General features: G+C 42.9%; 1 long non-coding RNA gene across 1 annotated transcript in view; it reads left to right on the top strand.

Moving 5' to 3' along the window:
• LOC125171054 (uncharacterized) overlaps nucleotides 1–24,140 on the top strand; it is a 129,537-nt gene that overhangs the window by 15,290 nt on the left and 90,107 nt on the right. Inside the window, exon 2 of the long non-coding RNA XR_007154175.1 lies at nucleotides 1,884–2,073. This is a non-coding gene — a long non-coding RNA (uncharacterized LOC125171054). The remainder of the gene's footprint in view (nucleotides 1–1,883; nucleotides 2,074–24,140) is intronic.

The raw sequence follows: 24,140 nt of genomic DNA, 5'->3' as shown, positions 1-24,140 counted from the left end.
TATCTTTCACTAGTTGTGTGGCACCAAATGAGCTATTTAACCTCTGAGTGCTTCTGCCTCTTCATCTATAAAGTAAGGGCAATGGCAATACTACCCCCTCTCCTCCATAGGGTCATCATCTTAAATGAGTTAACACATGTGAACTAGTGTGGCTCACACAGTTAAGACTCAATACATTTTTTAGGGGTGACTGGGTGGCTCAGTCGGTTAAGCCTCTGACTTTGGCTCAGGTCATGATCTCGTGGATTGTGACTTCAAGCCCCACGTCGGGCTCTGTGCTGACAGCTCAGAGCCTGGAGCCTCCTTTGGATTCTGTGTCTCCCTCACTCTCTGCCCCTCCCCTGCTCACCCTCTGTCTCTCTCTCTCTCTCTCTTAAAAATAAAATAAATGTTAAAAAAATACTCAATAAACTTTAACTATTATTTGACATATCTGGGCTGCTGTCATGATAAATGAAAAATACATTCTTTTAAATGTGATTTCATTGCTATTCTTTGTCGATACATACAGGTTCAGTGGACAGAAACCAAATGGAGACTTATCATCATAAGCGGATTCTTTTCTCTTTAAAAACATTTTTTAATGTTTATTTATTTTTGAGAGAGAGACAGAGCACAAGTGGGAGAGGGGCGGAGAGAGGGAGACACAGAATCTGAAGCAGGCTCCAGGCTCTGAGCTCTCAGCCTAGAGCCCGATGTGGGGCTCAGACTCCCAAACCATGAGATCATGACCTGAACCCAAGTCAGATGCTTAACCACCTGAGCCACCCAGGCACCCTATTATCATAAGGGGATTATTATTGTCAGAAAGAGATGGAAGGAATAAAGAGGTGGGGCTGAGTTATCCCCAGATAGGGGAGAAAATACAAATGGTAGGAAGGGCCAGTGCTTCTCAGTAGGCACAGGACACGGAGAGGCTAGGACCCCCGTGATATTTTTAGGAAGTCATAAAAATGTTTTAAATTCTTTTAAAATTAGAAGTAATGTTTCTAATGAAATATTAATACATTTATCTTTGTGCAGTATGTACAAATTAAAAATAGAATTTTTGGTATTTTTCTGCAGCAAGTTGGCCAATGAAGGCACATGTATTAGAGCCCGCGGAAGTCATACGGCGGCCTGAGTGCAAGTGCTTCTGTTACATTTGTTTGTGTGCTTTGCTGCATTCCTAGTGAATGGGGAGGTGTTGGAGCAGAGCCTCCATCTGAGGTGTCATCATATACACAAAGCCTATCACGGTGCCTGGCACGTAATAGGCAACCAATGCCGAACCAATGGTTAGCATTTTCGGGTTACGAGCAACGAACTTGGTTCCCTGGAAAGAAGGGCATTGGTCAGTCTCTAAGCAAGTCAATCTCAGTGCAGCCTAGAAGTACATTTGGAAGTGGCATTCGAGGGGCACCTGGGTGGCTCAGTCGGTTGAGTGTCCGACTTCAGCTCGGGTCATGATCTCACAGTTTGTGGGTTCAAGCCCCGCGTCAGGCTCTGTGCTGATGGCTCGGAGGCTGGAGCCTGCTTTAGATTCTGTGTCTCCCTCTCTGCTCCTCCCCTGCTCATGCTCTGTCTCTCAAAAATGAATAAACATTAAAAAAAATTAAAAAAAAAAAAAAAAAGAAAGTGGCATTCTATTTGTGGATCAAAGCCTAAAAGGACAGAAAAGTCACCGATCAAGTCAAAAGAGAGATATATACTCCATTTTCTCTGGATTTGACTTGAGGGGGGTCTTTACATGAAAGACTGCACGTTGAGCTGAAAATGGGCCCAGCTTCTGGAAAGGGGGCCCTCACACGTAGGCCCTAGAGAAGTGGGGCTGTTAGCAGCAGAAGGGGAAAAGCAACTCTGGAGATTTGATCACAAACAAGTAACACCCTCTTTTCCTCCAGACTTCAGGCTCTTCCGGTCCCTCTGCTGCCTGAGGCCAGGGAAGGAAGAGGTACCTAACAGGACAGCCACACCTTGGGAAGCCGAGGATTTGGTGACCAAGAACCAGATACAATGAGACCAGTGGAATTGCCAGAGTTGTGCCCAGAGAGCTCACTGTGAACTGGATCCGCTTCATGGAATACTGGGGAGGTAGGTTGGGGGCAGAACTGGGGGCAAGCATGAAGAAAATCGAGGTACGTAACTGTGGTCTAGAGGAAGAAGGGAAATACGGTCACTTTGGATTCTTTAGTGAATCAAAAATCTCCTTTTGCTTCATGTCTTGTATTCAAAAATGTTTCAAATATACTGTGAACTATTCACCTTAGGATATACCAGAAATTAAAAAAAGCAACGCGGATGATTCTTAGCAATAAAATATTCAGCAGTTTTTCGTATGGGAAATTTTAAACATATAGAAACAGAAAGAATACTGTGATTTCCTCCAGGTACCTACTACTTAGCTTTCATCTTAGTCAATCTTGCTTCCTCTGTATGTCTTAGCCCCTTCCCCCTCCCTTATTATTTTGAAGAAAAGCTCAGACATCATAGAATACCATTTTTATAATGTTAAAAATAACTAAAATTTTAAAAAAGGCTTTTCATGAATATATAGATGCAGTAAGACCATATAAAAAGAAATTCAAGGCAAGGAAAAGCACGGCACGTGGGGTGGTAGTTACTGCATGCGGGCGGGGCTGGGTTACAAGTAGATTAGTATCTGCGATTTTGTTTTCATCAGCCAGTTCTGGGTACTTGCTTGTTACCTTGTCAAAAATAAAAGGAGACGGCGCAAAGACCAATATGAGAAGGTACATGAACCCAGGATTCACATTCATCCACTGCTGTGCACAGAAGCCCCGTTGGTCCCCTTTTCTGCCTGAGCCAATGGAGTCATCGTCGTCTTCCTTTTCAGAGGTAACTAGACTGTGTGGCAGGAGAGGACTTTGAATCCAGCTTATTTGAAGTCCTGGGTTACATGGGTGGAAATCTGTGTCCATAAGCACGTCCGTGTCCTGAGTTTCACTTTTACCCACGTCACTTGGCCTTATTCCTGCCTGAATTCTGGGGCCCCTGTCACAGCTTGCTAGTGATGGCTTCCTACCCAGGAGAGGAGCATCCCTTGAGGCCAAATGTGCCATGGGGGTTTCAATGAGATGCCCGTGAGGCGAAGTTTATTTCTGGCAGGCAGGAGAGGTTCCAGAGCAAGGGGGAAGACGGAGTAAGAAAGAAGTAAGCAGAGAGGAGGTAAAACAGAAAGAAAAAGGAAGAGTTGGGGAAGGGTTTGTTCAGAGCTACATATAGTATGTATTTTCTCAGTCCAAGATGTACTTAAATTGATGACTTAGAAAAACAGTTCCACTATCGGCTTAGGTCCTTGCTTGAGTTTTGGACTTTAATACAACTGTGATAGATGGCATCGCTTGAGTTAATTAACTTCCATATATTGAGGAGAGGGGTGGCGGCAGAGTGGAGTCCATTGACACATCTTTCAGTCCTGGCTCTGACCTCCTGAGGGGGTCATAGAAGCTCTCTAGGCTTCAGTTTCCATATCCGTAAGAACAAGGAGGTTGGGCTAGAAGGTGTCCAGGGTCCACTTCAGATGTAACATTTTAAATGTTTTTTGGGTTTTTTTTAATGTTTATTTATTTTTGAGAGAGAGAGAGAGAGAGTGCAAGCAGGGGAGGGGCAGAGAGAGAAGGAGACACAGAATCTGAAGCAGGCTCCGGGCTCTGAGCTGTCAGCACAGAGCCTGATGCAGGGCTTGAACCCACGAGCTGTGAGATCATGACCTGAGCCGAAGTCAGATGCTTAACCGCTGACTGAGCCGCTTAACTGACTGAGCCACCCAGGCACCCCCAGATGTAACATTTTATGATAAAAGAAACCTTTTCTCTTTCATTTTGTATGGTTAAGTGACTTGACAGACCATACATTGCTCAGAAACGAATATTTCACAGGGATTTAAAAGAACAGTAAATTTAGTCTCCGACTCCCCAGATTAATGTTAAATTTCTACACATGCAGTTGCGTAGGTCTGGAGTTCTCATGTTTTTCCACATCCCTCATGACCTGCACACCTTAAGAGAAAATGAAGGTTGCAAAATCTCCACAAAACCTCACAGTAAATGGAGCAAAACTTTTCTTGACTAAGGAAGATTTCCCTGAGTGGGAACAGCCACTAAGTCAGCCTCAGATTCTAGATTCTGTATTCAGTAACAAAGTCACAAGTAGAAAATGGCTCTCTGATTTGGAGAACCACGGGATACAGAGCCCTGGCCCTGAGATACACGCACGAGCACGCATGCCTGCGTGCGTGCACGCACACACACATAATTGCAGGAAGCCTCTATTTGTAGTTTGTGCATTCTGACTTGGGGCCCAGAATCATGGCTTTTCTACTTCGAGGGGAACAAGTGACGAGGCCTTAGTGCTGATGCCAAGTCCCTTGGTACCCAAGGGAGATGCTGAGACAGGAGTACAGACTCTACCGTCTGTGCTCCTGGGGTGCTCATGGCATTAAGAGGGCGGGACTGGAATCAGGGTTAACATATCACAGGAAGTAAATAGAAAGCCTGGAATCAAACCCAAATATAAATTGTACTTAAAATATGAAGATGATCAAATCAGTGGGGGGAAACATTATTTAATAAATAATGCTGGGATAACTTTGCTTATATGAAATGCTTCCAGTTGAAACCTTAGCTCACATTATACACTTAAGTACATCCCAAGTGGATTTAAAAATGAAATACAGGGGCGCCTGGGTGGCTCAGTCGGTTGAGCGTCCGACTTCGGCTCAGGTCATGATCTCACGGTCCGTGGGTTCGAGCCCCGCGTCAGGCTCTGTGCTGACAGCTCAGAGCCTGGAGCCTGTTTCAGATTCTGTGTCTCCCTCTTTCTCTGACCCTCCCCTGTTCATGCTCTCTCTCTCTGTCTCAAAAATAAATAAACGTTAAAAAAAGTTAAAAAAAAAATGAAATATAAAAGTGAAACTGCCATCGAGGTAGGAAAAAATGTATGATTTTAGATTGAGAAGCCTTTTCCAAGGCAGAAACTATAAAGAAATTAGTGCATAAATTTGACAACATAGAGATCTTTTGTTTCTGTATACACTAAAAAAACAAAAAAAATTAAAAAACAAAAAAAACATTAAAGGCATAGGACAAACTGGAAAACATATTTACAAAATATGTGCTAGATAAAGAATCAGCACTTCCCTTACAGCAAGAGTTGTTTTTGTCGATTCAGAAAAGATAAACCCCCACAAGCAAAAATTGGCATGGACAATAGGAAAGAAAGAACTACAGAAGAGCCTCAGGTATAATCCAAGTAGTATAAATTAAAACAACAAGTTACCATTTTGTCCATAAAGTCAAAGAGTTAAAAGACTCATAGTACCCTTGGTAACAGTGTGGTGAAATTAGCAACCTAAGGTTAGATTTACTCCTGGCTCTGAGTTCAGTATAAAATCTTAGGGTAGACATTTAAGCTTTCCGAGCTTCACTTTTCTCATCTATAAAATGGAGTACATAATAGTCTCACAGGGTTAGGGTGAAGATCAGATGACACAATGAATTTTAAAAAACTTGGTAAATTCAATAGTATAATACACAGGTACATATAAGTATAATTATTGGGTGCTAGAAGCCAAGTGGATCTGTGCTGTGCCTCAAAGAACAAAAGGGAGATCAGGAGGTAGGTAGATTTGCTTCTTGATGCCATCTCTAAGATACTACACTACTCGAATAAGCTCCTTGAAAGAGCTGTGTGCCATTACAGGTTCAGTAAACTACAATTTAGAGATGGTGCTAACAAACACCAGGATACCTGGATGTTGCTATAGGAGCGGCAGGAACCTAGAAGACCCTAAAAATGGTATTTGCAGGAGTGGATGCCCGAAACCACCATTCATTGGCAGCAGCCGTGACAAGAGGTGGTGATGGAAGATACATCCAGTGACAGAAACTTCCCCAGGGGTGCGTGCGCTTAGAGTCCCTGCAATGGGACTGTGTCCAAGGAGAGGAATCAATAGCTCAGGGCAACTTCAGTGAGCCTGGCAGGAATTACCCTCAGAGCTGCCATTGAGAGTCACAGGTCAGGGATGGTGCTGGGGAGATCCTGTGGAGGTGTGGTGGTTAAAATGTGTAGGTTTTAGAACCAGACTTCCTGGGTTCAAATCCTGACTCCACTAATGGTGTGACCGCGTGGAAAGTCTCTGTGAAGTAGTTTTCTCATTTGTTAGGTGTAGATAATAATTGCATATAACTCACATGGTTACTGTGAGAATTATATGAGTTAGCACACATAAAGCATTTAGAGATTCCTGAAACATAACAAATGCCTAATCATGTTAAATATTATTATTGTGGTCGTTATTGGTAATACCTACTACCACAATCTTCTTTAAAAAGAGAATAACACATTCTCGCTAGGAAACCTGGCATTATGGGAGGCTTAAATGCGTCTCCATGTAAGTTCTAGAGCCCCTCTAATGTCTCCCCCCCAAATTAAAAGTCTAAAAAAGAGCTCCAATCAAAACAGTAGGTTATTCCCCTTGCTACATAAGGCAGTCTTCATTCATCATTTGGCTCTGCCTCCTTTCTTCCATGCAAAGGAAGGAAGTACACACTAGGGTAACACAGCATTCACGAAGACGGGGCTCCTTCTCACCCCCTTTAGAGACCGTTAGAGACACTCCTGAATTCCCAGCCTCAAATTCATACTCCAAATAAATGCCCCCAGTGGAAAGACCATTACTGTGCTCTGGCAAGAGAGAGGCCAAGTCTTTTTGTCTTTTTGTATTCAACAGTAAGTTCAAGTATCTCAACCATGAAAATTTTGTAAAGAGTTTCCCATGATATTTTTGGAATTTCCAATGTGGAGGTGTTTGATTAAAAACTGAATGAGAGCAGGTCAGACTCCACTCCCAAGTTATTCTGCCCTTCCCTTCTGGGTCCATGTGTGCTTTGTGCCCCGGGGTTAGTGGTGCTATAAGCAAAACATTTTCCCTATGTAATTTGGAAAATAAAACGATTTGAAAAACTAATTTTTAAATACGGCATTTGGGGGACTACATTCAGGGATGCTTGATCCCCACTCCCCCAAGACTGGTTTTGTTTACCAGTCATCACTGCTATTCAGAAGAACACTCACTAGAATATGTCTCATTTATGGCATGTAATTGGAATGATAATTAATTAGTCATACCATAAGAAAGAGAGTACGTTTGTTTTGACTAATAGTTCTTGTGAAAGGAATAGAGATTTAAGACATGCTTTGGGTCACGCTTCTGCCATCAGATACATAAGGTACCATTATCCCTATAAATAAAATGATCAGGTTTCAAGAAGTTAAGTGTGTTGCTGCAGATCACTCACCCAGATCATTGTTAATGGGAGAGAACAAAGGAGAAAGAAAGAAAAGAACCATTTGCCTTATATGTCATCCATGGTATCTTTTCCTCCAGAGAGAACAGGGGCCACAGCCATCAATGGTTATAGAATATACACCAAATACTCCCAACTATATAAACTGTAAAAGAAGAAGCCAGAGAGAAGGAGAGTAGAAAAGAAACAAAGTTTCTGAATACTCAAAATGGACAAAACAAATCAAATCCTAGATGTTGAACAGGCATGCCCCCAGAAGATGGCCGCTCTACCCATGTTGTCAGAGATGAGTTGAAAGAAGAGAGCAATGAAAGGTGATAATACCTTCCGGCTTTGTTGAGGAGCAGCTTCACTTTCCTGTCCTATTTAATTATAGCTACTTGGAGCAAACGGAACTCTGTTACTTCCTGGGTTTCTTGGGGGATGCTGAAAACGAGTTCTTCTTTGCCCTGTGTAGTGGGAAGAACATCATTTGGAGTAATATATGATCCTGACTTGGCCAACTCCCTGTGAAAACATATTTGTTCATCTATAAAATGGGAATGACAATGATAGGAGTGATTTGGGAGGGCTGTTGCAAAAACTAAACGGGATAGTATTTGTGAGGTAGTCAGCGTTGTTTCCAGCACATGTTTCTTTCCTCAGAAAAGTGAATTCCCTATTCTTTTGTGGGAAGTAGAAATAGGGGCAAAAACTATCTGGCACCTTACTCTGTCAGCCTTTTTCTCTTTCCCTCTTCTCTGCCTTGGACTTGACACAGAGGGCTCAGGCTTAGTATTTTCCACTCCTCTTTTGTTTTTTCCCCCTTTATCTCCTGAATTGTGAAATATCAGCGCAACCAACAAAATAAATTTTTAACTCACCAGCCTTTTGAGCCTGTGCAAACCTATGTTCAGATAAGATGGTTTCACCCCACCGCTGGTTTCATAGCCTCAGTGTCATATATTTGTAAGTAGTGGAACACGATTGCTGTAGATTTAATCAGTATATTGTATCAAGATGTATTGGCAAGCCAAGAGTTCAAGTTCCAGTTTTAATGTGACTAAGTCCGAGGTAAAGACAACAGAGTAGCTTACTTATAACACATTCTAGAGCAGGACTAAAATTGGAACGTCCCATGTGATGTCAACACCTCTGAGGTGCTAGGACTGGGGAGTAGCCTCTTGATATTTACACAGTATACAGTATGTCAGGAGGCACATCTCCCTCTCTAGTATAACCTCAGCCATCTGATCCTGGTTATTTTAAGTGAAGAAGGTCAGCAGATCGGCCAACTTTGAGGGGAGGCATATAAGAAAACTGCATTTGTATCTGAAGGCGGGGAGGAATGGGACTAGATTAGTTAGAAGCCCACCAACCACAGAGGAAGGGCAGATGTGCCAATCCTATAAAACTTTGGTTGGAGCACAGAGCTCAGAAGTAGGAGCCATTTCAATGTCAGAGGAGGAAAAAAACCCGGAATTACCCATAGAGGGAAAACTTGTTAGAACGTGGTTTTTGTATTAGTTGGGTTTCTTAGTTGGAAACAATAAGCTTTGATTAACTTCCAAAAAATTCTTGGGGCACGTGGGTGGCTCAGTCAGTTAAGTACCTGACTTCAGCTCAGGTCATGATCTTAAGGTTCGTGAATTTAAGCCCATGTGGGGCTCTGCATTGTCAGCACAGAGCCCACTTCACATCCTCTGTCCCCGTATTTCTCCTCCCCCCCCCTCTCAAAAATAAACATAACAAGATAATAATTTCTTGAAGAGATATTTAATTGCTTCAGATAAGCCTTTAACATGGAGAACCAGAAATCTGAGGAGAGTAGAGCTACACCCAAAACCGTGCTACAGGAATTTTCTGGTGAGAATGGTATATTCATTTTCTAAGGCTGGCATAACCAAGTACCGTAGACCGAGTAGCTTAAACAACAGAATTTTATTGTTTCACAGTTCTGGAGGCTAGAAGGCCCTCAAAGTGTTGGATCCTTCCAAGGGCTGTGAGGGAAGGGTCTGTTCTAGGCCCCTTTCTTTGACTTATAGATGGCCACCTTCATATTCACATGGCAGTCCATCTGTATGTCTCTTCATATTGTCTTACCTTCTATGCATGTCTCTGTTCAAATGTCTCCTTTCTATAAGGACAACAGTCATGTTGGACTAGTGCCCACCCTAATGACTTCGCTGTAACTTGATTACCTCTGTAAAGATCCTATCTCTAAACAAGGCCACATTCTGAGGTATTTGGGGTTAAGTTTTCAACATGAAAATTTGTAGGAATTGGGCACCTGGGTGGCTCAGTCGGTTGAGCGTCCAACTTCGTGTGCCCCACGTCAGGAGTCGAGCCCCATGTCAGGCTCTGTGCTGACAGCTCAGAGCCTGGAGCCTGCTTCAGATTCTGTGTCTCCCTCTCTCTCTGCTCCTCCCCTGCTCATGCTCTTTCTCTCTCTGTCTCAAAAATAAATAAAAACATTAAACACTGAAAAAAAAAAAAGAATTTGTAGGAACCAATTCAACTCATAACAGAGAGCTCTACTGGATGTGAGTTATAGGATACTGTTTCCCAGTGGTGATATTACTTACCCCTGCTACCTTGGTAAATGAGGGAACAATGGGCCACTGCCCCAAGCAGGAGCCTCTGGTTGACTGGGCTTGGTCACACGCACATACCACCCCTGCCAGTGAGCAGAAGGAAAGCTAGAATATGGCCTTTTCAGTTTCTAGAAGGGATGCCTTCTACAGAGACTTGTGCTGTAAGGACATCCCATATGGAGGAAGGAGGTTCAGTGGCTGAGTACTTAAAAAACCTGACAAGTAGCTACATCAGTGCTTTTGAAACCAACTAGTGTCTTCAAGTAGGTATATTAGTCTTTGGAAAGAGGCTCTGAATAACATTTAAATAGAGGGTCTAGAACCAAGCCAGGTGAAAAAAGAACTCTAACGACTGATGTCAAAACATGTAAATTAGAGCCCAAGTCTATTTCTTGTTCACACCAAGAGAGGCAGGGTAATGTGGAAACTTTCTGCTCAAAATGATTAATTTCCCTTTTCACAATTCCCGATGGAAGAGGCAAGCCCCCAGGTCCACACATCCCCTGTCCTCACTGACTTCATCACCACCACGCTCTGTGTTGAGATATGCAAGTGCTGAGGCGTGGAGTGCACACATTTCTTGGGATTGGAAGAGAAGCAACACTGGACAAATGCTGTCAGGGCCATTGGTCAGAGTCATTGCTGGGTGATAGACATCTGTGTCAGGACGGTCGGGGCAGTCCCTGTGTCGTCCTGTGGGAGTATAGAAGCATTGAAAAGAATGAGAGCCTAAGAGTGAAGAGCCACTGCCATGGCCAAGTTCTTGCCTTGCCTGTTCTCATTACCATGCCTTCTGCAGGGCTCTTTTATCCACTTGTGCTTTCTTGTTTATTGAGCACCTATGGGCCAGACACTGTGCTAAGGACTGAGATGCAATGAAAATACTAGGTGCCTGCTCTAGGGAGATCCCAGCATGGAGGGTGAGACTGACATGCTTTAAAAAGCTACAAAGCAATATTTTTAAAGCACATATCAGTATGTGGAATTATGTATCCTTTCATGCATTCACTTATTCACTCTGTCCCCTACCACTGCAGTGCAGTGGACTTTGTCACTTTTACTGCTGTGTGTGTCACACCACAGCACATACGAGTCTAGAGAATGTTAGGGATTCAGTAAATATGCATGAATAATATTTATGATGGAAGCATATTAAAGAGTGCTGGGGCGCCTGGGAGGCGCAGTCGGTTAAGCGTCCGACTTCAGCCAGGTCACGATCTCGCGGTCCAAGAGTTTGAGCCCCGTGTCGGGCTCTGGGCTGATGGCTCAGAGCCTGGAGCCTGTTTCCGATTCTGTGTCTCCCTCTCTCTCTGCCCCTCCCCCGTTCATGCTGTCTCTCTCTGTCCCAAAAATAAATAAACGTTGAAAAAAAATTAAAAAAAAAAAATAAAGAATGCTGAGAGAAATCAGGAGAGGCTTCCCAGAGGAGGAGGCTATATGTCATCATGACTCATTCTCATGATGGTGAGTTGATTGCATTAACAATGGGTTTTTATAATTCTCTATATTCATACTCTTTGGCAGTGGTCTTGGCCATGTGACTTGTTTGGACAATGGGATACCAGCAAACTTTATGCAAGCCAAGACTTGAAATGTGGTTTCTGATTTCTCTCTTGGAGCTCTGCCACCACCAAAAACACAAGGCTAAATTAGCCTGGGAGACAAGATACCATAGGAAGCAGAGATGAGTTACCTCAACCCAAGGCCATCGTAGGCCAGTGAGGCCCAGCTGAATGGACAGCTGGTTGCAAATATATGCACAAGCATATATTAGATCAGCAAAGCTGATCTTTGCTAGATCAGCTAGCTACTAGATCAGCAAAGCTACCCACCTGGACCCAAAGGAGAATGAGAAATAATCAATGCCTTTTTTAAGCCAGTGGGCCTTGAGGTGGTTTGTTACACAGCATGATTGTGGCAGTAGATAACTGATACACTTAGCGTCTCCCTCAACAACAAACTGTGAAATAGTGATTTTTATTGCCACTTCAAATAGAAGAAAACTGAGACTGAGAAATAAATAAGAGGAACATAGAATTTCTCGATGAGTCTTTGGACTTCAAATCAAGTACTCCTTTCTTTACGCCATAATTGCCTTTATGTATAGCTATGTGTCTCTGATGTATCATGGCAGCCTATGGGTATTTATGTAATGGAAGGGAGGAAGAGAGAGAAGGAAGGAGAAAGGGAGGGAAAGACAGGAGGAGGAATGGAAAGAAAGAAGGAGGAAGGGAGGAATAAGTTTGGCCCCCAAGGCAATGTTTGCACCAGTAATTAAGCCATACAAGTGTTGCATGGGGAATTCTGAGTAATGTTTAATATAAACCAAAGTCAACTTAAAAAAAGTGGGTTAAAGAGAACTTTTTTAGAGTGAAAAGGAAAAGAAGGGTAGACAAGAAAGGACAGGGAAAAGGAAGTATATGTTTCTGTGGGACAGAGGAAATCATTCATTCCGTTTTTGGCTGAATGGTCAGGGAAGGAGTCTCTGAGGAGGCGGCAGTCTGCGATTTGAATAACAAGAGAGAACCAGCCATTTGCAGATCAGGAAGAACAACATTCCAAGGCAAGAGAACAGCTGTGGCAAAGGACCTAAGGCTAAAACAAGCTTGGCAAGTTCAAGGACTCAAAGGAAGGCTAGGGTAGCTTGAGTGAAGTGGGAGTGGGGGGTGGGGCAGATCTTATTCTAGGTGATATATAACATATGGTTTGAAAAAGAGGGCTTTAGAGAATAGATTGTGGGAGAATAGATTATAGGCAGCCAAACATGGAGACAAGTAAGCATTGCTGCAGTTGTCCCTGTGAGAGATGATGGTCGCTGGACTTCGGCTATGATGGTAAAGACCACGAAGGGTGGATTTGTCGTGGCAACCAGACCTGCCAGTGGAATGAATATCAGGGAAAGGCAGGAAGCAAGAATGAATCCCAAGTTTTTGGCTTGAACAACTGGGTGAGTAGTGGTGCCATTTACTGAAACAGAGACCATCATAGGAAACACAGGGTTTTGTTTTTTGTTTTTCCCAGAGTAGGAGATTCGTAGGGAAAAGAGAACAAACAGAGAATAGGAATAAAGGGTTAAAAATACAGTGGCTGCATCAGGAAGAGACTCAGTAACCTCAACAGTATCACTGGGACGCATCAGTACTCCAGCTGCGTGCCCTGATCTCATGTTTTAGTCTGTCTGAATGATCCAGGAAGGTTAGATTGTTATGGTGTGAAAACAAACAATTGAAAAATTAAAATAGAACCACAGCATTGCCGAAGAACAGCTTTTTAGTAAATAGCAACAGCTGTGGGCAGAGTATGCGAAGTTTGTTTTTCCTCCCCAAACCCAAGCACAGTGCACTTGTGAGCCCAGCACTATTCAGTGGTGAGTTCTTGGGTAACCACCTCTTGTTCCACATAGGCTCTCTCTGTCACAGTGGAAAAAAGGAGACATGTGAGTTTGTTTTCTAATATGACTCGTACTTTTATAGCACTTCATCTGATTGTTGACAACAGCGCAGCGAGGTGAGCAGAAAAGATAACATTATGCCCAATTTTTAAATCAGGAATCTTAAGAAGAGGCAAAGCCACAGGGTGAATAAGTGGTGGAGCTGACACCTGCCAACGCCCGGGTCAGTGTGCCTCGGGTCCGAGAGACTTTCTCTCTTTCCCAAGGCTCACTCTGTATTGTTGATGGCCAGCTCTCTTGGTTTTCCAAAGCTGTTGTTCTGCTTTTGGGTCCTCCTTTTGTCAGCCTCCTGTTTTTGGTGCTCTCTTCTCCCCTGCCTCCCTACCCAACATGGATTCCATGGTACAGACTTTCAGTCATTCTCCTGTATACTCAGTAAAAGCCTATGAGAACACGTCCTATAGTAGCATGAGCTGAGTAGACATCCTCCATGCATCATCCCCCATTGTCATTTCACTAACCTAGGCATAGCAGGGCTCTCCTTTGTGTGCAACTGAATTTTTGGACCCTGTAATGTTATGGTAGGATTTTGCTGTACCATCAACTCCTTTTTACTGTGCTCTTCAATCACATTGCTGACCGGCTGTCCATCTCCTCAGGTTCAGCACTCAGACTATGGGGAGCTGCTGTAGGAAATCACCAACTGGTCAGATTAATGCCAAAGTCAGCTTTTGCTGGGCCACTGGTCAGATCTTGCTTGATCTCCAGTGTGTTTTTCTGTACCCTGTTTCAAGTTTACTCCTTTCAAACCTCAGATCCCTTCCTCCCTAGAAGGAGGCGACTTCTTACTGCATAGAGACAACAGAAGCCATCAGATGGCCACAACTTTGTCTTCTGGCCATGAGATCTATACGTGTTCTTGAATTATGTGCTCCTTCTCTATTCTAAGATCTTTCCATGCACTGTGCTCTGGATGCCATTTTCTTGTCTGTTAGTGTGTTTATTTCCAATGTTCCTCCTCAAAAAGTTGACGTCTGTCAAAAAAAAAAAAAAGGACAAAACAGAGAACCTTCCTTAGACACCCCCATCTCATATGCTGTCCATTATTTTGTCAGTCTCCACCTATTCATAGTAAACTTGTCCTTTTTACCATCTTTTTAAATTCCTTTTCACTCTTTAAGCTTCTATCAAATCCAGCTTCCTTCCCCATCCCTCTATCCAAACCTGTTCCACTGACTAAGCTCACCAATGATCTCCAGGTTCTTAGGTTCAATGGACACCATGCCATTTTGTTTTATCTCTCAGAGGTATAACACAGAGTTAGACATTCTATACTCCTCTTCGGGGAAACATTCCAAACTTTTACAACACCATTCCCACCGGGTTTCCTTTTAACTGGCTGACCAGAGCTTTTGTGTTCTCTTCTGAAGATTCTCCCTCTTCTTCTACTCATCTGTTAATTTTTTTTTTTTACTTGACACACTTCTCAGATGATCTTATCCATATCCTGTGCACTGATAACTCCCCAAACTGAACCGTTGCCAAGAACTTTCTACTAAGCTTCAGACCCATGTACCCATCTGCCTACTTGACATCTGCATGTATGAGTTTCATAGGCCTCAAGAGGAACATGTGCAAACTTGAACTTGTGACCTTTCCTCTCAGCACTTTATTCTTCCTGTAGCACATGACCCCACCATCCAGTCAGTTGTGCCTGTGAAAGCCCGACTTGTTGTTACCTGTCGTAAGCACTCTTCTTGTCTGCCTAGCATCCATTGCCTCCTGTGCTGGTGATAGCTGCTCAGCCGTCCTCCACCATCCTACATCTATTTGCTCCAGATGGAATAGCTTCTGCCTTTTTTTTTTAATTTTAATTTTTTTTTTTTTTTAGCTCCAAGAGTGTTTGCTTTACCAGAGACTAGCCAATTAGGCTCAGTGGTATGATACTTCCTGAAAATACCGAGAAGTTCTCTTCTGCTGCAGTTGCTACCCTATGAGGCTGTAGACCTGGAGCTCCCAGGGGCTGTCTTGCTACCATGAGGAAAAGAGTAAAGCCAAGGCAGCAGGTATACAATCCGAAAGGGACCTGCTCCTAAAAACATCAACTGAACTCCTGGATCCAGCCAGGTCTGAAGCATCTGATCTACTTCTAGGACTTTACCCAGACTTGAATCAATCCGTTTCCTTTCAGGCTTAAGCTAGTTTGAACTGGGCTTCGATCGCTGTACAGAAACAGACTGATTATTGCCTTTGGTTCCTCCTCTTCCCACACCCCTCCCTCGCCTCTCCCCATCCAGTCAGTCCTCAAGTCTTTTTTACTCCAGTTTCAGATTAGCTAAATATCTGAGAAGTCACTCGCCGGCAATCAATTTCACCCGTCATTCTAGGCCAAAGCATTATCTCAGCTGGACAATCACAGTGGCATTCTGTCTCCTCAGTATACTGCCCTCACCACGATCAATGTGATCTCCGTAAAACACTAAATCTGACCAGGTGTCTTCCCTATTGAGAGCTCTTCAATGCTCCCTCTTGCCCATATAATTAAGTCTAAAAGTCATTCATGTGGCCTTTGGCCTCTGAATGGGCTAGCCTCTGCCTAGCTTTCCAGCTCCATCTCATACTGTTTTCCCTCTGATTCCCCTTATCCCAGCGAGGCTGGTCATGACTCCTAAATCTCAGCACTGCTGCAAATGCTGTTCCCAGCGCCTGGAACAGTCTTCCCCCCGAACTCTCCTTAACTAACTACAATTTAAATGTTACTCCTCGGGAGAAGGCTTCCCTATTAAACCCAGCCACTTTCTTCCCTGAGCCATCTCTCATGCCCCAACACCTCATATTCTATACTTTGCCTTCTTAGCCTTTGTATTTGTCATCATTTAATAAAGCATTTAATGTTAACGATTCACATACCGTCTGACTCCCCCACTAGACTCTATGCCCCTTGAGAATAAAGGCCAGGCCTTTTTTGTTTATAACTATAGCTTATCACAGGGCCTGACATCGTTTTGGTTGATTTCCTCTGTTCTGAGGGTGGGGGAATGGGAGAAGAGGGAGAAATGAAAGAAAAATAGAGACGTTTGATCAGGCTTCCAGATTTCATTTTAGGCTAAAAACTTCAGATTGAAACAGTTGACCATCCATTATGCCATTAAAGCAGTATCTTTTGCAAGGGAAGATAAGACCGAATGGAGAGATTTCCTAAAAGTCTGATGTATGTAAAGAATAAAATCTGAAAGAGAAAAGGAAAGAAAAACACACAAAATCTCATCCTGCCCTCTTCTCTTCAACAAAGTTTAATGAAAAAATAAATAATAATAAAGAGAGGGAAGGAATCACACTAGATTAAAGATTTTTAAGGGACATAATGACTAGGTACAATGCAAGGTCCCAAGTTGGAGTTCAGTTTGGAGAAGTCAACTGTAAAGTGACTTTTTGTGGATAAGCAGGGGAAATTTGAATACAGACTGAACTTTAGATCAGAGGAAGATGTATTGGCAAGGAAAGATTGGTATCTTTAAAGAAAGCAGGTTGCAGACAGCATGTGATCACCTTTCCGTAAAAATATGTGTACGTATATTTATATGTGTGTAGATTCTAGATTCTTTGGCTGGCCTAGTAATTAAATCAGCACAAGAAAGATTCATAGGAGAAAAACACGTTTAATTTTGTATGTACAGGAGCTTCACACAGACATAAGATGGTCAAAGGTGGCAAATCAATGTTTGTATGCCATCATGAGCTAAGGAGAAGGGTGTAGGGTTTGGGGGCTTCACAAGGAAGGGAAATGATTCATGGGAAGATTGGAAAAGCGTATGTTTGGCAATCAGGTGTTTGCCATGCCATGCAGAGAAGTGTTTCTGATGTAAAAAGTTATCTCTGGTAGTAGTGCTTTCCCTGGTACAGGCTCCCTATCTAAATTTTTTTCTGGAGTTAAGGGAGAGGTAAAACGCTCTCTTTTCTTTTCTTTTCTTTTCTTAGAGAGAGAGAGAGAGAGAGAGAGAGAGAGAATGTGCATACAGGGGAAAGGCAGAGGGAGAGGGAGAGAGAAGCTTAAGCAGGTTCCATGCCCATTGCAGAGCCCAGTGCGAGGCTTAATCCCATGACCCTGGGATCATGACCTGAACCAAAATCAGGACTTGGTGCCCAATTGACTGAGCCACTGAGGCGACCCTAAAAAGCTCTTCTTGAGTGTGTTAGGTCTTGAATGCCTTTAGTTCAAATAAGCCGCATGCCAAAATGGTACATTCTGCCTCAATATCCCTGAACCCCATCAAAGCACAGAAACAGCTTTCAGGATATATGCACAGGTGTGTTAACAGTGGTAATCGGTGGGTGGTAGGAATATGGTGCTGTAATTTTCTTATTTTTCTTTATCTGAATTTATAACTTTCTATAAGGCACAAACATCGCTTGTGAAATAGTAAAAACTGAAATGTGAGTTAATTTTAAAAATATTTAAAGCAGGCTTACACAGACTCAGATTTTTACTGAAAGCTGTCCAGGACATTTTTTCTGTGTCCTCCACCTTAGCAATGAAGAGTGTGTCCCAACTTCTGAATTGGTCTCAGCAGGAAGGATTAAAATTTTTAGCAGTCCTTGAACTGAAAGTGAATCAATCCGATATTGAGCATGCATACATTTTCTGCTGGCAATGTCAGTAAACGACCTCCCCGTCAGTAGCAAGAAGAGTTGCAAGAAAGCAACTTTACAACAAGGTGCTCACTTAATTACCAGGCAATGGTGAAGCAGCCGTTTCCTGCTCTAACGGAAAAATCCAGAGTTCATCAACTCTTAAAGGTAGTAAGTACACAGAATATTTAGAAAATGCTGAGTTCCAGTGCTACCTCACAAGGGGAGGAAAGAGCATTTTGAAGACATCTGTAAAAGATTGGAAAGGTCACCACTGGACACCATTGAACAGAGTATCAAGAGACTTGTATTCAAGCCCCAACCTTACTCTGAAGGGATTGGAAAAGTTCCCAGCTATGATAGTCCTCATGTTCCTTATCTGTGAAATGAGATCTAAACAAAATCTGAAAACTTAATTGCTTCACAACCGTGGTTTATTGGATAACAAAATACAATTGTTGGACACTAAGCCACAATGTTAAATACACCACGAGAATTTTGCTAACATCCCCTTTAATGGGTTCTCACATTCGGAACAAGTTGCCTGCAGAGGGCACTAGTCCGTTAATAACATCTACTTTTTGAATCAGTTTGACTCAAGATCAGGAAGGGTCCTGCTCCACATCATATATCCAAACCTTCTTTCTTATAGAGGAGAGAATTGAGGCCCAGAGAGATTAGGTTACTTGCACAGAGTCACACAGATAAAATTGGCAGAGCTGAGTTAGAATAAAAAATTCTGATTCATGCTTAAAAAAAAAAAACAACTTATGGAGATCTAAAACTCGAGTTGCATTAATTGCTCATTTACTAAATCACCTTTCCTGAAAACAATAACATCACTATCGCCAGAAAAAAAGAAAAGGCACTACCCCAGAAAAACTACTCTTGAAGATACTTTGCTTGAAGATATTTCGTTCCAGTGTCACTCCTCAATAACATTGTTATCTAGTGAAATTCCCTAATTTATTATCATTTTGCTGATAACCTTTTTTTAATGCTTATTTATTTATTTTGAGAGAGAGAGAGAGAGAGAGAGAGAGCACACACACATACACAAGCAGGGGAGGGGCAGAGACAGGCAGAGAGAGAATCCCAAGCAGGTTCCATGCCCTCAGCATGGAGCCAGACACAAAGCTCAAACTCACAAACCATGAGATGGTGACCTGTGCTGAAATCAAGAGTTGGGTGTTTAACCTAATGAGCCGTCCAGGTGCCTTGATAATCTTTGCTATTTTAATATTTCTTTGCCAAATATTTATAGCCCTCAAAATGCACTGGGGGATAGGAGGGTGTATAGGGCTTTTTCCCCCTCCCGGTCCCATTGATAGCAATTAATTGTCAACCAGTGGGCTGGATCTATGTCATTCCTCTGTTAAGATTATGCTACTTGACTAACATTGTGGTTCCCTCAGGCTGGTGTTCAGTTATTTCAGTCCTCCAATGGTCAGCTTAGATCTAGCACTTTGCCAGATGGTCCATTCCTTGCCAGCATTCCAGAAAACGGTAAATCTGGTCAAATACTGTACGGGGACCCAGGCTCTGTAAAACCATGACTAGGATGTGTTTGATATCTTTGGGTTTTTTGGTTTGTTGTTGTTTTGGGAAAGAGATGTATAGGGTGTAGTACATGCTGTAGAACAGGAATTACCAACTTTGGAGCCCAGTAGACATAGGCTTAAATCCTGCCTCCATCCATGTATCAGTGGGTTCTCCTCAGCAAGTTACTTTGACTCTATGAGTATCAGATTTCCTATCACGGTATTTATCTTATAGAGTGAGAATTGAATGAGAAAATTATATGAAGTGCCTCAGTCTGCACGTGGCACAGTACAAGTGAGTCTCCCACTTGTAGCATATGACCTGTTTCAGAATTGAGAGAACAAAGAGTAGAAGTCTACAGTGTCCTAGACTCAAGGTCATCGCTATTAAAGCAAGGTGTTGTCTTTAAAACATACCGTGGAGAAAAAAAATAAATAAAAGTAAAAAAAAAAATAAGTGAATAAAACATACCATGGGGAATAGATCAGATGAATATTCTAGCGGATGAGTTTCAGAAAAGTAGCTTTGAACCTTCCTCAAGTTCATCAACTTTCATAGCAGTGACATTACTAAACTATAGCCTAAGTCACCCCACACATTTTCACGGTGACCAAAGAGCATGCTCAGTTAAGAATACGGGTAGAGGAATTTAGAACACTTAGCCACTCTCACTCTCTGGTATTTCCAGGGTGCAGAGAGAGCATGTCAGCTGATTTTTAAACTCAGGCTTTTCTTAGAACTCATGGGAAAGACGATGAGGGAGGACCCCAAAGCATGATGGTCCACGCATAGGTATACAGCTGCTGTGGTATTTCTTCACAGTTTTGCATAGTTGGTTTACACCCACTGGATGCATGTTAAGTTCACAGCACTAGACATATATTATTTCATTCAAACTCTGCCACAACCGGATGGAGTGATACTATTATTAACTTTAATATGTTGATGGAGAAACCGAGGTTTCAAGCGAGGGTGTGGCTCAGCCAGGTCACATAGCTAGTAGTGTAGTGAAACCAGGGTGAAGCCCTCGCAGGGACTTCACCTTTGCCTCTGTGGTCTCTTCCGTATTGGCTCTTTCTGAATGCGGTAATCGTAGGCAAAAAGGCAGGTAGCAGCCTGAGGGAGGAAAAAACAGGAAACTTAACAAAATCCACCAAGGACCCAAGCCATTTAAATCCGTACAGTCTACACTGACATGGCTTTACTATTCTAGGGTGCTCATCAGCCTAAGTTTAGTGTTCCAGAAAGCTATGGCCCAGGAAGGTAATAGTTACAAATAACTTTATTGTTCATTCCAGGAACTTCCCCAGAGACCCACTGATTGAAAAGATCACAGGATAATTTTACATCAATTTGAGCATTTTCAAAGCCCTCACCTCAAAATCTTCACCTTTTTAAGTTCACTAATCCTAAGGATTGTATTACCATCCTCACCCAACCCTAACCAGACCTCCCAACTCCTTCACTGAAAGACACCCATTGAAAGAACCAGACTTCACAATCTGAAAATGTTCTCAACCTTGACCTCCCCATTCTAAGCCCCTGCTAAGACCATCAAAGTAGTGTTCTCTGTTACCTGTTAAACAGTGGCTCTCAACTGGGTCCGATTTTCCCTCCCAGGGAACAAGACATTTTTGATAGTCATGACTGGGGTGCTAGAGGGTGTAGGTCAAGATTGCTGTGAAACATTCTACAATGTACAGGGCAATCTCCCTCCCCCAAGAAGGCATTATCTAGTAACAATAAGTTATTTTGATAATATTTTGAGGAGCCAGGACTTGTACCACTAATTAGTAATATCTAAATCAGTTCTATGAAGAAGTTTCCCAAACTCTGAACCATTAAGTCTGCATTGTTATCCTTCATTGCTATTGATTTCTGGTGTCCCTGCAAGTTTGTGAACTCTAATCATGGTCCCTATCCTTAAGAAATTTCATCCTGAGAGTCTACCTTATAGACATATACCTGCCTTTCTTTTATGGGGCTTGCTGTCTCCTAAAAAAAGATCACCTGGTGGTTCATTTATCTTTAATTTCTACACTTCGTGTTCTGTACAAGCAGTTTGAATTGATGAATTTGAGACCACGGTTTTTTGAGGACATGTCCTCCTTAGCTATCTTAATAACTGCAGAGTTGCTGAAGTTGTGAACACGGCTTTCACAAACAGGAAGTATGTTCTCTTTGCAGCCAAATAGCATGAATTCAAAGTAATAGAGAATATTGAAATTAGTACTTTGAACTTCACCTTTTCTTCTAGAGATTTCCACTGATAACAGTATTTCCTTGGAAGTGTGTGTTTGCGGTTATAAGATCAATTTGTGACCCCAAAATATAAATAGTCTACTTTTCCTGCTTGTGGTGGGTAAAAGGCAAAACCAATATATATATACAAACAGTTCAAAAACTGGTATTACTTAAGTCTTGAGATATTGCGCAATAATTTTTTGAAGACAAGTAATGGCCTTGGATCTTGAGGACTTAAGGAAGTGAAATACCAGCCCTCACTGTGGGCATAGGAGCCAACTTACATTGTTGAAATGAGGCCCAGGATGATCTCAGCCTGTGTGGAGACTGTATTGATGACCCCACAGTGCCTTTGTATGAGGCAGCAAAGTCTCTGTCACCAGGAGCCTCAGTGAACCTTCCCAAAGCTCTCAAGCCCATCACAGAAATACTGCCTGTCTTAAAACTTGCTTCAGGAAGGACCCAGGAAGTTTTCATTTTTTAAAGTTCTTGTAATGATACGAGTCTTAAATCTTGCAGGCACCCACTCAGACCCCCAGGGTTGCTATAAAGATAATGTCAAAGACCAAACATTTTAGCTAAAGCAGATGCAGAAAGAAATCTTATCTAAATTGCCGTTATCTGGCTACAGCAGAGCCTCCAGAAAATACAACTACCGTTAATCCCCCTCCCGGGGAGTTTCCGGCGAATTCAGCTGCCATGGGGACAGATTGCCCATTCCCAGTAGCACCAAAAGGCACAGCAGAACCTTCATGCCTTCCTATTAAAGCCCTGGGCACCACCACTACCACCCCTTTGTGAAATTTTGCTGCATGAACCTTTTTATCTCCGGCTATTGAGTGGATTTCTCATCACTGAGCATTTCCACCTGCGTGCATAGATTATCCTCGTCTTTTCTCCTGATTATCTATTGTCAGTTAATTTGCAGGCCCCCAATGACTAGACACAAGTTAGAAGAAGAAAAGTTTTCCTCTGACAGTTTCAGTGGTGGTCAGAGACTGCTGCTGAGATCTGAGGACCTCTGACCCAGCAGACGGGTAAATTTCCCTACTGGTGCTCAGGGTCTGGTTGAGCAATAAGCGTCGCTCCGTTTCTTTTCTTGCCAAGACTCAAATTAGCAGGAGAAACCACACAAACTAGCTCCTTGTATGTTGTGGCTCTTGGTTTGAGTGCTCGTAGGTCCTTTCCCTCGAGGGGATGGCTGTTGTGTCCCGTGTGTCTTGTTTTGTGTCCTGAGAGCTTGCTTGGTTTGCATCTAGGGAGAGCATTCACTGTCTGGTTTTCTGTCGGCCTGGGAGTGCACATTTTTGGAGCTGTGCTCAAAAGAGGCTATTAGGTTGGAGGCATGGGAATCTGTGGTCTGCAGGCAAGAATAAGAGTGGGTACCCCCTTTGCTGCTGGTGTCCGACTAACCATTGCTGGCTGTTAGAGGGCTTGTCTTAAATCCAAATAAAGGATCTTGGTCCATAATGCCTCCTCCTCTGTTTCTACATTGCCTTGCTAGTGCGGGGAGGTCCCATTCCAGCATCGTCTGCCTGGTGTGACAGACAGGAACGTCTATGGTTGGAGGCATCTCATTTTGGGGGGCTGCGGAATTGGAGACACGAGTTTACACAAACACCATCCTCATCACCTGTTGGAATGAGCTTTTTTGCTTTCTTTCTCTTTGGCTAGCATCGGAAGTGACTTTGGATCGTGGGGCTTCATCTTCCCCACTTTTTGGGGGATGCCTCTTGTGTCCATGGCCAAGTCGTAGAAAGGCTTATTGGCTTTGAGTCACACTTTGAAACAAGTATCCCTTTCGAGATCTTAAATCACCGTTGGCCGGAGAGCAGATCCTTTGGTTTAGAAAAGCTTTTGTATTTGAGAAGATTTTTAAAGAGCTCTCACCTTAAACAAATATCCTATTACCAGTATGGGAAGATCATACCCAAAGAAGGACACCAGAAAAGATCAGCTAGCTTAAAAGACTCCCTTCACAAAATTAATTTTTTTAATGTTTATTTATTTTTAAGAGAGAGACAGAGCATGAGCGGGAGAGGGGCACAGAGAGAGAGGGAGACACAGAATCCGAAGCAGGCTCCAGGCTCTGAGCTCTCAGCACAGAGCTCGACATGGGGCTAGAACTCACGGACCACAAGATCGTGACCTGAGCTGAAGTCAGACGCCGAATCGAATGAGCCACCCAGGCGCCCTAACAAAATTAAATTTTTTTAAACATTTTAATTTATTTTTAAGAGACAGAGTACAAGCAGGGGAGGGGCAGAGAGACAGAGGGAGACACAAAATAGGAAGCAGGCTCCAGGCTCTGAAGTGTCAGCTCTGTTATTATTATTATTATTATTATTATTTTAATTTTAGAGAGAGAGAGCACAAGTGAGGGAGAGGGGCAAAGGGAGGGGGGCAGAGGGAAAGAGAATCTCAAGCAGGCTCCGTGCTTAGAGCGTAGTC

The sequence above is a fragment of the Prionailurus viverrinus genome, chromosome A1, assembly GCF_022837055.1.
Source record: "Prionailurus viverrinus isolate Anna chromosome A1, UM_Priviv_1.0, whole genome shotgun sequence".
NCBI classification, from domain to species: domain Eukaryota; kingdom Metazoa; phylum Chordata; class Mammalia; order Carnivora; family Felidae; genus Prionailurus; species Prionailurus viverrinus.
The sequence above is the reverse complement of the archived record's forward strand: the minus strand, read 5'-3'. Positions and strand labels throughout refer to the sequence as shown.